The following is a 14,076-nucleotide window of genomic DNA, read 5'->3' on the forward strand; positions in this document are numbered from 1 at the left end:
GAGAAGAAAAAATTTCAACCAACTTCAGACTGCTGTCATTTCTAAGCAACTCATCCAACAGCTGTTAATATTATTCCAGTGACAGCTCATCATATTGTTTAAGAGCATACAAAATCATTTTGGTGAGAATTTTCCAGAAAAAAAGTTATTCGTGATGGAATTCAAGCGCGATAGTCTGATTTCTTTATATTTGGCTGGAAAACCAGAAGTGGCTATCGTTAGAGAACTACAGCATTTAAATGTGAATAAATCTTTTGTGTCTCGTACTATCGCTCGTTACCGTGGTGGTGGTAGCGTAGCCCGACGTCAAAGAAGTGGACGGGGGAAACAGCAAAATCAGCGCAGAAATGGTTCGAAAAGTAAAGAAGCGACTTGATCGAAACCCGCGTCGCAGCGGCCGAAAAATGCCTCGTTACCTGAACATATCGCAACATTCCATTCGGCAAATATTGAAAAATGAGCTCGTGGTAAAACCATTGAAATTTCAAAAAGTGCAAGAACTTACACCGCTTTAGAAAAAATAGACTCAAAAGAGGTGAAGAATTGCTTCGCTTGGCCGAAAGTGGTGAACTGCCGAATTTGTTTTTCTCCGTCTTCGATGAGAAAACATTCGTTGCCCAGCATTTGTTACTTGCCAAAGAGGTCAGCTGAAAATGTGCACTTTCTGTTGGCCACCAGAACTCAAGCGCCGGCAATGGTGATGGTGTGGGCCGCCATAATAGGCCATGGCCGCTTTCCGCTCGTATTAATCAACCGTGGCATCAGAATAAATGCCGAATATTGTGGCGAAAGTATTGTGGAGGGTGTATTAAAGCCTTAGGCACGCAAACATTTTGGCCGCAGACCTTGGACATTCCAACAGGATTCAGCACCATCGCACTCAGCACGCGCCACCCAAGAATGGTTACAAAATGGGCTTCCTCTCTTCATTTCCAGCGCACAATGGCCACCAAAATCTCCGGATCCCAATCCGTTGGACTATTGTGTGTGGAATATTTTGGAAAGCAAGGTTGGCACTAAGAAAATACCAAAGTGTCGATCACCTCAAGCAAACGCTTTGCCGGGAATGGACCAAAATACCGCAGAGCAACATTCGGGCCGCGTGTGACGGTTTCATTGACCGTTTAAAGGCCATAATTCGTGCCAAAGGTGACCAATTCGAACAAATCAAAATCTTGAATCCCTTGTGGGGGAGGTACCAGAAGAAATGGTCCGATATCTACCATCTTTATAACATATCTTGTGTTTATGGATGTATTGAGATGTGCCAAGTTTGAATGGGATCATTGCATAATTTCGTATTTAATGGCTTCATGAATATTCAAAATTTTGACTCTTTGTGGGGGAGGTACTAGAAGGAATCGACCGATATACTTTATCTTCACATCAGGCCTTGGTTTAATAAAAAATATTGTGAGTTTTTTAATTTGAAGACAATCAGACTCTTACATCAAATTTTATAAGAGTAATAATTATTCAAAATTATGACCCTTTGTGGAGAATGTACATTTTCACAACTAACCTAGCACTGATGCAAATATTAGGATTTGCAAAGTCGGAGCAAAATCGGACATCTTTCTCTCTTTGTGCAGTCAATTATTTTCTCTGAAAATGTTGACCTTTTGTGTGAGAGGTACCAGAAGGAGTGGACAGACATTACCCATCTCCGAGATCTAAGTTTGATAGTAATATTACGATGTACCAAGTTTGGATAAAATCGGATACTCCCTTCGAGAGTTATCGTGCGCACTAGCCAGCCAGACAGACGGACGGACATCGCTGAATCGACTCTAAATGTCCTGAAACGGATTTGGTCGAAACAGACCTAGACCTAAAACCGTTATTTCGATGAGGCACGTTTTGACCGTATTAAATGATATATACCGTCTCTAGTCATATGGGTATAAATATCATAAATAAATACGAATAACTTGTTGCATGTAATTTAGAAAAATTCAAAAATAAAGCGGGTATAGCCTCTGGACTGTTCTACTTCCCTTTTGCACCATGTAGTTTGTAGTTTGTATGTGTGTTTGAGTAGTCATAGACTGAGGGTATATTTTTTATCGTCAAATCTGCAGATACTTTCTAAAAAACACTGTACCAAATGTCCACATCCATGCAATACAACTCTGTATCGGAAAAGCTCTGTCAACGTAAGCTTCACTGATGCCTCATTCAACGCGGAAGTTTAAACCAAGTCGTTCGGTGTGCAGCTGTCAGTTGAAAAGAGGATATACCACAATATGGTGGTTAGTGGCTATCAGTAAAGCGTGAAGTAAGGAACGACAGTGAAAGTCGAGTAAACTATCGAATGAAGTGCAAAAGGATATAAAGTAAAGAAAAAAAGGAAAAAATTATATACCTCTGTAAAAAAGTGGAAAATATTTTCCCCAACATAATAATTATAAGAAAAAATATCAAATTTTACACGCGTGATAAGAGAGCTAAAGAAAATCCAAGTGAAAAATTCAGTTTTTTATGTGAAAAATGTTAAAACACAAATGAAAAAGTGTTGGAAGAATAATCAAGAAAAAAATTCTTGCGCTTCAATCTTAGAGAATTTTTGGGTGTTTTACATGGCGAATGTGTATGTGCTTGCGTGTGTTTGTGTGTGTGTGCGAGCGAGTATTTGTATTGATGCTCATTATTAACAGGATTTTTAATGTCGAAACCCTAACCTTAAAAAACTTTAATGGACACTGACCATCATGTTTGGAGTTGTCGTTCCATTTTTGCAGGGTTTCTTCCACACAATAAGGTTGCGACCTGTTCAGTATTGTAGCACATTTTTAGGGTGTTAAGGACATATGTATGTATATTCGTGTAGGTATGTAGCTATGCATAAGTATGTGCATATCCTTTTAACACACATTCAGGGATACACAGCCACACACAAAGACTCACTCGACTCGGCAGTCTTGTAAAATTGTATGCATGTATCTTTCATACTGTTTAATCGGTCTGTGTATGGGTGTGTATTTGTGTGTGTGTGCATGTGTAAGTGAGCGAGCGGTTGTATATTCCCCATAGTTGTAGCAGCTGTTTTTGAAAATTATATTTATGAATTTCTTAATCTTACGCGCGCCTTTGACATCAAAAGCTCTCTCTCTCTCGCGGATATGTCTCTGAACACGCATGATGTCAGTGTTGTCATTGCAGAGTTTTTGAAAAACAAACGCTGCCAACCACTCGAAATAATTGTCGTAGGCCACATGCAATTTATTCAATGTCCTTAGGATGGGAATACATAAAGCGCATATTTGGCTGGCTTAAGTCATCGGCTGGCATCTTCGTAGAGGAACAAAGTAGTTTTTGGTTGACTTAGTTTGGAAATGGCCCTATGCTCCTTTGTTCATTTCCGAAGAAACCAGTCGATGACTTAAACCAGCCAAATAAGAACTTTATGCATTCCCACCTTTAGCGTAACCATAATTTTTGAATACGTTTTTCAAGCACGAGGCCATACTACGTCTAGTAATCGAAATGAAAACCTATCAACTCGTGCCCGTTGGCCATTATTACGAACCCATTACAAACGGTTTCAATGAAAAGCCAGAATAAAATAATAAAAATAGCGAATATTGGGAAGTACCGTTATTTCGAAAGGATTGGATCCCATTAGAAACTTGTGAATATTAGGAGGTACCTTTAAATGGGGAATATACGATCAAATCGACCTATAGGATAATTTTCTGCCAGAGGGATAAGTACTCACTATACCCTCAGCCATATGGGTAAAGAGGGTATATATCATTTGATAGGTCAAAACGTGCCTCATCGAAATAACGGTCCTAGACCCTAGGTCTATTTGGACCAAATCCGTTTCAGGACATTTGAAGTCGCTCTAGCGATGTCCATCCGTTTGTCTGTCTGTCTGGCTGGTGCGCACGATAACTCTCGAAGGGAGTATTCGATTTAATTTAAACTTGGTACATCGTTTCAGGACATTTGGAGTCGATATACCGATGTCCGTCCGTCCGTCAGTTTGTCTGTCTGGCTGGTGCGCACGATAACTCTCGAAGAAAGTATCCGATTTGATCCAGACTTGGTACATCGTAGCATTATTGTCAAACTTAGATCGAGTTCGGAGATGGTCAACATCAGTTCACTCCTTCTGATACCTTCCCCACAAAATGTCAACAAAGAAAATAATCTACTGCACAGAAGGAGAAAGATTAATTCGATTTTGCTTCAATGTTGCAAATCCTAATGTTTCCATCAGTGCTACAGCAGGACAATATCGGTTCACTCCATCCAGTACCTCCCCCACAAAGGGTCAACATTTTGAATAATTATAACTCTTATAAAATGTGATGTAAGTCTCCGATTGTCTTCAAATTACAGACATCACAATATTTTTATTTACACAAGGTCTGATGTGAAGATGAAATATATCGGTCCACTCCTTCCGGTACCTCTCCCCCACAAAGGGTAAATATTTTGAATATTCATGAAGCTTATAAAAGACGAAATTAACATCCGATTCCATTCAGACTTGGCACATCTTAATGTTTCTATCAACACAAGATGTGTTCTAAAGATGGTAGAGATCGGACCATTCTTTCTGGTACCTCCCACACTAAGGGTCAAAGTTTGGATAACAAAAACGATCATAAAACCCGAAATATGCATCCCGTTCTGTTTAAACTACACCCTTCACAATATTTTTATTAAGCCAAGGTCTGGGATATATTGGCCCACTCCTTCTGGTACCTTCACCACAAAGGGTCAACATTTTAATTATTCATGAAGCTCATAAAAATTAACATCCAAATCCATTCAGACTTGGTACACCTCAATATATCTATTAACACATATCTGTTGTAATGATAATAGAGATCCAACCACTTTTGCTGGTACCCCCCAACATCCAAATATTTTTGCTAAAGCAGTATTTGTTGTGGCTATAACTAAATATATCTCTTAAATTTGCTCAAATCGTGGACCGATATAGCAAATCTTCGAATTTGGTCTGTCTGCTGCGCATAGCAAAATCTTGACTTCCAATTACTATTCGTTTGGACTCTAGTGTGATTATAACAGAAGGACGGACGGATGGACACTTCTAAATCAAGTTAGAATTTTTCTGTCGAGTATAGAGTAATTATTTCGATGAGTTACAAGCAAAATGGCAAAATTAATCTTCCATAGGATAAAAAAATAAAAATTCTATTAAATTATTCTTTAGGCAAAAAAACCGCAAAGTTAACAGCACTGTATACGGTCTCTCTCTCTCTTTTGAATGTTTCTTCGTCAAATTCTGTAGCGTCAACTTTGCATGACATTCTTAAGTGAAACGGCAAAGAAGAAAGCACCACATTCAAAAACATTAGCACAACTATTGTGTCCTTTTGGCCGCCCGTGGATTCGCATACAATTGTGGTTGTTATATTTTGTGTTGTTGTATTATATTGACGTTTCGTGATCTCCTCCCTCCCCTTGACAGAAACACGCTCGTAAACTAACCCATACATTGGAGCCAATCAAGTTGTAAACGTCTTTGTTGTGTGTTGTATTGGACTACCTCACTTTGTAGTTGTTAATGCCGGTATTTTCATCAACATGTACACGCCACCACCCGACTTCCTCCTGTGTAAACACGCTATGCGACGACGTGGTGTTTGCTTCGGAAAAATATAAAAAGAATTCTATTAAATGCTATTAAATCGACATGAAACAATATTGGAATTTCACAAATTACGGATTATTAATAACTCGCCGTCGCGCATTTGCCGAATAGACAAACAGACGTGTATGAAGCATCCGTTCGTTATTGTCAGGACGTGTGGTGTGTAAAGCTATCGAAGCAGTAGACTTCGAGGCACTTTACATTAAGCGTTTTAACGCGCGTGCCCACGCTTTGCGTTTCTAAGGTTGAGGGTAAGAGGATGTAAGGTGCTTGCGGGGTAGACCAGCAGGCTCGATCGAAAGTTTGAGGGGGAACTTTTGACATTTCTCTTTCTTGTGTTTCGTGTTATTTATGTGTTGCTTCATATGTTTTCGTTTTTCAACAGACAAATTACAGACAATGGCGGGCGAACAGGTGAGTTTTGATTTATTCAGAAAAAATTGTATAATTGTGATTATAATTTTAATTCCTTAGGTGTGTGGTTTAAAAAAAATTAATAAATTAATGTAGACCCAGGAGTTAGTGGAGTTGTTGATAACGAAAAAATATTTAGGAAATTGGATAATGAACCAAAATTTGACTGGCTCGGCAAGGAAGTAGTGGCGCAGCTGAACTACATCAAAAACGAAAAAAAATCAGCAAAGGACAATATGGAAAATCCAAGATGCGCTAAGAGAAGGAATAATGGAGGATGAGAAGAGTGATGACGCCAATTCAGAAGACTATTCAGCATGCTCTTCACATGTAGAAGAATTAGACTCCACAAGTACTACTTCCAACCCAATGCCCAGAACCCCAGACATATTACAACTGTCTATAGATCGACTGTTTGATGATGAAACAATGCAACAATTATTTTAAGTTTTAATATTATATACAATTTCAAAATTTAAGTGAATAAAAAAAATTGTAACACAAAACTAAACCAAAATAAAAACCTTTAAATATTTGTCTTTGAAACAACTCCAAATAGCTTCACAAACTTCAGGGACTGCAGCGGAATGAAAAGATTCTGATAATCTTGTTTGGAAATTGGTACTCCTGTAAGATTCTCCTGTAGCAAGATATCGAAGTGTTGCTGCTAATTTTTCTGCAGGAGATATAGATTTTCTTAACAATGTATCCTGTTTTCTTATGCTGCCTTCTATAGTCTGTAGGATGTAGTTAAAAGTTTCACAGTCCATCCGGATGTACTGATAGAAAGACAATTCATCATTGCCAAGTTCTTTCATAAGAAAAGGAAACGACCCCATATTTTCCCGCTCATTCCGCCATGGTTTCACCCATTCCCTTCTTCTTCTTTTGTTAGGCATGTTTTCGGCTTCCTCATAGAAATCCAATAATGTAAGGATAATTTCCAAATTTTCCCGATCATCCATATCTAAATGGTCCACAGCAAATTCTGTTAAATCTAATATTTCCTCAATCAATTCTTCTTTTTCTAAGTTATCCATCCTTGTTTATAAAAATACTTGTTATGAATGAATTGCAAAGAGAAATAAATAAGTAAATGTCAAATCTTCCAAATTATAAACGCGCGTTAAAACCATTAATGTAAACACATCTTGCGTTTCGAAGGGTGATCAAAAGAGAATTTCATGCGTTTAACGCGCGTGAAAGGCTCAATGTAAAACTGGTCTTCGTTGCCGTAAAATTTATTGCCACCATTTTCATCAGTGAACAGAGCAACAGTGAAAAAGAAAATGAAAAAAATGATATTTGCTTCTGACTGTGTCACCACCGAAAACAAAGCGACAGAAACGACGACAACCAAGTGCTAAAGGAAGAACGGCAATGGAGCAAAGAGAGGCCGACATCTTTTGTATTGCAATTTCCCGTATTTTATAATTGCTGTGGACAAAATAGGTTTGTATTTTAAATATGTTTGTATCTGTGTCGGTATGTATGTATGCATGTATGTATGTATGATTTCCATTAAAAGCGATTTGTAATGAATTATGGGTTAAAGTGAAATTGCATTTACTACGGGAAATTACAGCGCAATTGGTGATATTTTCTAATTCCTATGTTGGTACATACAGGGTGAGATAAAATACTGCAACAAAGTCAAACGCCATAATTTTTTCATTTTTTAAAATTTTATTGAATGAAGGCAATAAATGTCGGAAATAGCATCAAATTTTAGAATATGTTTATATTTGTTCGAATTGGTCACCTTTGGCACGAATTATGGCCTTCAAACGGCAAATGAAACCGTCACACGCTGCCCGAATGTTGCCCAAGGCTTTAATACACCCTCTAGAATTTTTTCGCGGTAGTACTCGGGTTTCATTTGTCGAATGGTCGCTTCTTTACTTTTCGAAGCATTTCTGCTGATGTTGCTGTTTTCTTCCGTCAGCTTCCTTGACGTCGGACTACGCTATCAGTATCTCGGTAACGAGCGATGGTACGAGACACAATAGATTTATTCACATTTAAATGCGATAGACACTAGTGGTTTTCCAGCCAAATATAAAGAAATCACATGCTTATTTCTCGTTCTATGATCATTCTGGTTTTCAAAATGTTGAATCCTTTGTGGGGGAAGTACCAAAAAGAGTGCGCCGATACATCCACACATTTTCGATACGTTAACAGCAGTTATTGTGTTAGTAATAATAATGGTTTGTGTGAAATAAAAAGAGAAACGGATGCTTATTTCGGATTTTATGATTGTTTTTGTTATTCGAAACTTTGGTCCTTTTCGGGGAGGTATCAGAAGAAATGTCCGATCTTTACCATCTTTATAACAGGTCTTGCGTTAGTAAAAATATTGAGATTTGTCAATTGTGAATGGAATCGGATGTTAATTTTGCGTCTTATCAAATTTTTGACCCTTTGTGGTCGAGGCACCAGAAGGAGTGGCCCAATATATTCCATATTCACTGCAGATCTTGTGTTAGTAGAAATAATGGGATGTGTGAAATATGAGGGAAACCGGAGGCATATTTAGGATTTTATGATCGTTTTGATTATTCGAAACTTTGACCCTTTGTGGGGGAGGTACCAGAAGGAATGGTCCGATCTCTACCATCTTTATAATAGATCTTGTGTTGGTAGAAATCTTGAGATGTGTCAAGCCTGAATGGAATGGGATGTTAATTTCTTATGAGCTTCATAGATATTCAAAATGTTGACCCTTTGTGGGGGAGGTGCCAAATGGAGTGGACCGATATATCCCATCTTCCCACCAGACCTTGGGTAAATTAAAAAATTGTAATGTGTGTAATTTTAAGATAATCGGACTATTACGACAGATTTTATAAGAGTTATAATTTTTCAAAATTTTGACATTTTGTGGGAGAGGTAGCAGAAGGAGTGGACATATATTGCCCATCTCCGAACTCGTTCTAAGTTTATTAATAATATTACGATGTACCAAGTTTGGACTACATCGGATACTCCCAGCCAGACTGACGGACATAGCTAGATCGATTCCAAATGCCCTGAAACGGTTTTTGTCTAAAGAGACCTAGGGTCGATTACGCACGTATCAAATGATATATACCCTCTCTAGCCATATGGTTATAATTAATCAAATTTAAAAGTAACGCTGTACCATGGTAAAATTAAGAAGGTAAAGTCATTTCAAATAAGCATCTCTGCATTTTATATAATTTACCTTGTGAAATTTCACTGCATAGAAAGCAGGTCGCCATTTGGGATATATGAATGTACGATGGATTTATACATTTTGACAATGAGATGTTGTCAAATGAATAATTTTGAAGAATACTCATATGATTGTATGACTTTACCTTCTTAATTCTACCATGCGCTATACTTTATAAACTATATAAAGAGTGGACTTTTACCGATTGTCTTTGCATTTTTGACTCAATAAGAAGAATTGTAGATTTTGAAGTGGAGATCAGCCAGAAGCATTGCAAAAGCAATCAATGAGTCCAGAAATAGTCACGTGTTTGGGCAAAATAGGGCTCTTGGCATTTTTTTTGACAAGGGCAATACCAGAGTTCATCCAACTACCACAAATTTTTGTTACATACTTTCACACATTGAACATCAAAATTTCTTATATAAGAAATGTTGAACCCCCCACTTTTTATAAGCCCCCCCCACCTAGGAATTCATACTGGGCAAGATACTCGTGCTGTGTAAAAAGGACATCATTACTATTTCTCATTTTCATTAACTGTCTGACATTTTAATAGTGTTTTATTAACGGAAAGATACAAACATATACTAGTATGTATGTATCTATCCATCTATTAATAATGGAGACATTCTTTTAGTCATCTTTCATAATGGATTTCTGCTTTAGTTGTTGTTGTCGTTGTTGTTGATGATGTTGTTGCTATTCCCATAAATAAATGAAGGAGTAAACAAAAGACTGCACTAATATTTACAAACTAAAGTCATTAAACAATTTACTAGATATACATATGTATGTAGAAGAATTGTGTGTGTGAGTGTGTGTGAAGGGATAGATGGATGGATTGATGAATAGATAGATGTTCTATAAATAAAACAATTACACACCTACTCACACCATGACGACGGAGGGATGAGGATGATGACGCCGCTGATGATGATACAAAAACTCATCAATAAAAACCATTTCATATCAAATAAATTATATATTTTTGAAAGTATTTACTGAGAATCAGCCGCAAACAACAAGAACACACCAATATAATTATAATAATGAAATTGGAAATACAATAGCTTTCAAGTGTTTTGTTTACATTGTTTTAGCCATCCCATATCGCTCAGACAAAAGGATAAGTTTCCACGCTTAAATGATTAACCCTTTTGTGTGGAGGTTTGTTTCAGAGAGGAAATTCATTTTTTTGGTAATAAATTCCACAATAATATTACGATGTACCAAGTTATCGAAGTTAGTCCAGAACGTACAATTATTACACTGTAACGTCATTTCAAATTATTTATGTCCTGTGGATTCATGAATATACATTGTGACGCTGTCAAAGGATTTTTTTAAACCCTCCTCCATTCTATGGAGGGGTATATCAACTTTAATATTAAGTTTGTAACTTCTCGAAATATTCATGATAGACCCTACAAAGTCTGGATCAGCATAAAATTCTAAGACGATTTAGCGAAGTCCGTTTGTCTGTCTGTCCGTTGTAATCACGCGATTGGTCCAAACTTGGTACATCGTAATATTTTTGCCTAACTTAGGTCTAGTTCAGAGATGGGCAATAAAGCTCCATTCCTTCTGGTACCTCCCCCACAAAAAGTCGACATTTCAAAGAAAATAATTTACTGCACAGAAAGAGAAGCAATCATTTGCAAAACTATATATTTACGTTAGCTCTAGGTCAGGTGCAAAAATGGATAATATCGGAGCACTTCATCAAGTACCTCCCGCACAAAGGGTCAACATTTTTATACCCTACACCACTAGGTGGTCAGGCTATTATGACTTTGTGCATTTGTTTGTAACAGGCAAAAGGAAACGAGATAGACCCATAGTTCCTTTTGATGATCTGCATAGAATCACATTTTGAGTCGATTTATGCATGTCCGTCCGTCTGTCCATGTATTTTTGTAAACAAAGCACAGTTCGCATTTATTGTCCTATCCAGATGAAATTTTGCACAAATCATTTGTTTGGCCCAAGGACGAACCCCATTGAAATTGGAGATAATCGGTCAAAATTTAGATATAGCTCCCATATATATCTTTGTCCGATTTGCCTTTTATTGTGCACCAAACGTGTAATATCAGTCCGAATAGTATGGAATTTTGCACGTACGATCAGATTGGACCTGAAAAACAAGTATGCCAAATTTGACCGAAATCGGTTCAGAAATAGCTATAGCACCCATATATATTGTTCATCTGATTTTCTATTTTTGTGCTCCGCAGCCGTTATATTCACCCTGTAACAACAATATTTGAGGAAATATATCAAATACAGCTCAGAAATACATTTGTTAAATTTTATCGAGATCGGTTCAGATATGGATATAGCTCCCATATATAACTTCGTCCGATTTACCTTTGATTGTGCACCAAACGTCTAATATTTGCCCAAATTGGATGAAATTTGGCACTTACGACCGAATTGAGTCTAAAAGCTAGTATGTGAAGATCGGTTCAGATATAGCTATAGCTCCCATATATACTGTTTATCCGATTTGTCATATTTGTTACCCACAGCCGTAATATGCACTCCGTAACAACGATATTCAGGGAAATATATCAAATACAGCTCAGAAATATCTTTGCCAAATTTTAACGAGATTGGTTCCGATTTGGATATAGCACCCATATATATTTTTATCCGATTGCAAATTAATTGTGAACCAAATGAGCAATACAAGTCCGAATTTAAAAGATACAAATGCTTCGGCATATTTAGTTCTTTGAACTTTAAATTATAATTATAATCATAGCGTGTATGATTGAATTCTCCCATAGAAATTTAATTTGTTATGCGCAGCTCTACTAAATCAGCAAAGTGGTGTAGGGTATCATAAAGTCGGCCCCGCCCAACTTTAAGACTTTCTTTACTGGTTAATAATTACAACTCTTATAGAATTTGATGTAAGAAACCGATTGTCTGCAAATTTCACACATCCCAATATTTCTAATTACACAAGGTCTGGTGTTAAGATGGAATATATCGGTCCACTCCTTCTGGTACATCCCCCACAAAAGGTCAACATTTCCAAAAAAAATATATATTTTATGCACAGAAAAATAAGCAATAATCCGATTTGGTTCCAATTTTGCAAAACCTAATATTTACGTTAGTTCTAGGTCAGGTGCAAAAATGGATAATATTGGTCCACTACATCAAGTACCTCCCCCACAAAGGGTCAAAATTTTGAATAATAAAACTCTTATAAAATGTGATGTAAGAGTCCGATTGTCTTCATATTTCACAAATCCCAAATCTGGTGTTAAGATGGAGTATATCGGCCCACTCCTTCTTGTACCTCCCCCACAAAAGGTCGAACTTTTGAATATCCATTAAGCTCATAAAATGCGAAATTTACATCCGATTCCATTTAGACTTGGTACATCTTAATATTTCTATCAACACATGATCTTTTATAAAAATGGTAGAGATCGGACCATTCCTTTGGGTACCTCCCCCACAAATGGTCAAATTTTTGAGTAACCAAAACCTTTATAAAATCAGGAAAAAGAATCAGGTTATCTTCATATTTCACACATCAAATATCAGTTCACTCCTTCTGGTACCTTCCCTATAAATTTTATAAAAAGCGAAATTAGCATCCCGTTCCATTCAGACTTTGTACATCTCAATATTTCCATAAACACAAGATCTGTTTTAAAGATGGTAAACATCGGACCATTTTTCTGATTCCTCACCTACATAAAAAACGGTAGAGGATAACGAAATAAACATCCAACTCCCTTCAAATTTCAGACGTACAAATATTTTTGCCGACACAAGGTCTGTTGTGAAGATGATGTAAAAGTACAATTGAGGCTACCCATTAGGACCCACAAATACCAATTTTTAGACAAATCCGCGAAGAAATGTGCAAAAATCATCAAAATACGGAATATCGGGAGGTACTGTTATATAGGAGCTATACCTAAACGTGGACCAATACACACAATGTTTCGCCACCGGAGCTAGAACCTATTACGACCAACAAGTACCAATTTTTATACAAATCCGTGAAAAAATGTGACAAAAACCATCGAAATACCGAATATCGGGAGGTACCGTTATATGGGGGCTATACCAAACCGTAGACCTATACGTGCAATATTTTGCCACCGGAGCTAGAATCCGTTATGACCAACAAATCCCAGCTTTCATTTTGCAATAACAACCATCCTAGACACAATACAAATGGTTCTGCTAAAATTTTGACGTTCTACTTCAAATAATGTGGCCTGTATTGTGATTTCAATAGACAGACAGACGGACATCGTTAAATCGTCTTAGATTTTTTTGCTGATTATGAATATATATACTTTATGGGGTCTACGAGGAATATTTAGGGATGTTACAGACAGAATGACAAAATTAATATACCCTCCTTTCAAGGAGGAGGGTATAATTAAGCTGAGAATAAAGTGGTAGCATTATCGTCAGCTTTGATTGGCTAATATGTTAATTTTGAAAGATAGTCGTCTTATTTTGACAAGATTTTGTTCATTTACTTTCGGGAAGTCATCTCAGGGTGAGTCTCACATTTCGCACACTTCGCCATTAAAGGTTAACTCAACATTATGATGTTAATACATTTATGGAATTCTGTGTTACAGACTTTTAATGGCATGCGACAAAAATATTCAATACATTTAAGCTTTGACACCCTATGATATTTAAAGGAAATCCATTAAATTAAAAATTCAATTTATTCTCTATAAATAAGTAAATGTCATTATACCAATAAAGTCCTTTACAATTACACACGCACGCACACACTCGCGCGTACATAGACGCACAAATTAAAAACAAAAATACC

At 36.9% G+C, this 14,076-nt stretch overlaps 2 protein-coding genes across 8 annotated transcripts in view; one reads left to right on the forward strand and one right to left on the reverse strand.

Annotated features, from left to right (window-relative positions):
- The window catches only part of LOC101895478 (small ribosomal subunit protein uS2m), a 36,162-nt gene that overhangs the window by 4,127 nt on the left and 17,959 nt on the right, over nt 1-14,076 (reverse strand). The window lies entirely within an intron of this gene.
- The window catches only part of LOC101895139 (probable G-protein coupled receptor 158), a 43,240-nt gene continuing 31,414 nt past the window's right edge, over nt 2,251-14,076 (forward strand). For 2 of the 7 annotated variants that reach the window (XM_020036454.2, XM_020036455.2), the window contains exon 1: nt 7,216-7,498. The gene's annotated coding sequence lies outside the window, so the exon portion shown is untranslated. Of the gene's footprint in view, nt 2,337-7,208; nt 7,499-14,076 lie in introns of those variants that run through there. The other 5 variants (XM_011293839.3, XM_011293842.3, XM_059121261.1 and 2 more) reach the window with 4 other exon arrangements.

This window comes from Musca domestica, unplaced genomic scaffold (genome assembly GCF_030504385.1).
Source record: "Musca domestica strain aabys unplaced genomic scaffold, Musca_domestica.polishedcontigs.V.1.1 19, whole genome shotgun sequence".
In the NCBI taxonomy this organism is placed as follows: domain Eukaryota; kingdom Metazoa; phylum Arthropoda; class Insecta; order Diptera; family Muscidae; genus Musca; species Musca domestica.